We start from the raw sequence: 1,027 nt of genomic DNA, 5'->3' as shown, positions 1-1,027 counted from the left end.
TTGTTATATTTTGTACCGAAACAAATAGTTTATAATTTTCTTTCAGACGATTGTATTTAGTAAATCTTAGAAGTTCATGAGCATTGTGACACCAATCTTGGGTAGAGGATTATATTAACTTCCGCATTTAATTTCAGTTATCTAAGTTTAAAGACTTCCGCTTTTATTTAATTGTCTCGTTTTGTTTATATTGTTGCGAATGTTATCAGAAATATTTTAATACTTGGATGGCCTAGCTCCAATAGTAGGCGCCATCACGACTCCCGATGATGGGAAATTCGGGTCGTGACATTTTAAGATTTAAACTAAAAATAAAAATGTTCTCTTTTTAATGACCAAAGACGTACACCAAAAAAAGGATGCAAGTTTCATTAACAACTTGTTTGGATGGTTGTTACTCATTGTATCGTATCGTATTGTTACTTTAAATACAATGTTTGTTTTGATTGTTACTTAAATTTTATTGTATCGTATCGTTAAATCCTTCGTTACATAACGACGAAATATGCCACTTTATGTAACGACCGATTTGGTGTGGTCGCGTCGTTACCTTGTCTTTTTCTCTTAATCTCACCCTTTATTATTATTAAACTATTTTATTTTATCATTTACCCTATCTTTTTATATAGTAATTTTACCTTGTATCATAATTTTTCTTTATAATATTGCAAGTTTATTCTTCATATTGTTGGTGCATGATATCATGAAACGATGGCAAATGACACAATCTATCCAAACATTGTATTTATCAAACGATACAGTACAATACAATACAGTACGATACGATACATTATGAAACGATGCGCAACAACCATCCAAACAAGTTGTAAGCAAACCAATATACTATAACTATATGTAACTTTAATTAAATTTGTGTATAACATAGATTTTGTGTATAATTTAGTAATGGTACGAATTCTTTTTTGAGAAAGAATCATTGTATCTTACACATTAATTTTAAGTTAAAATAGTAATTCTTTATTTAGTACAAGCATTGTATTTGATCTTATTTGTGAACAATATACAT

The sequence above is a fragment of the Nicotiana tabacum genome, chromosome 3 (assembly GCF_000715075.1).
Source record: "Nicotiana tabacum cultivar K326 chromosome 3, ASM71507v2, whole genome shotgun sequence".
Classification (NCBI taxonomy): Eukaryota; Viridiplantae; Streptophyta; class Magnoliopsida; order Solanales; family Solanaceae; genus Nicotiana; species Nicotiana tabacum.
This window is presented reverse-complemented; position numbering follows the sequence as displayed.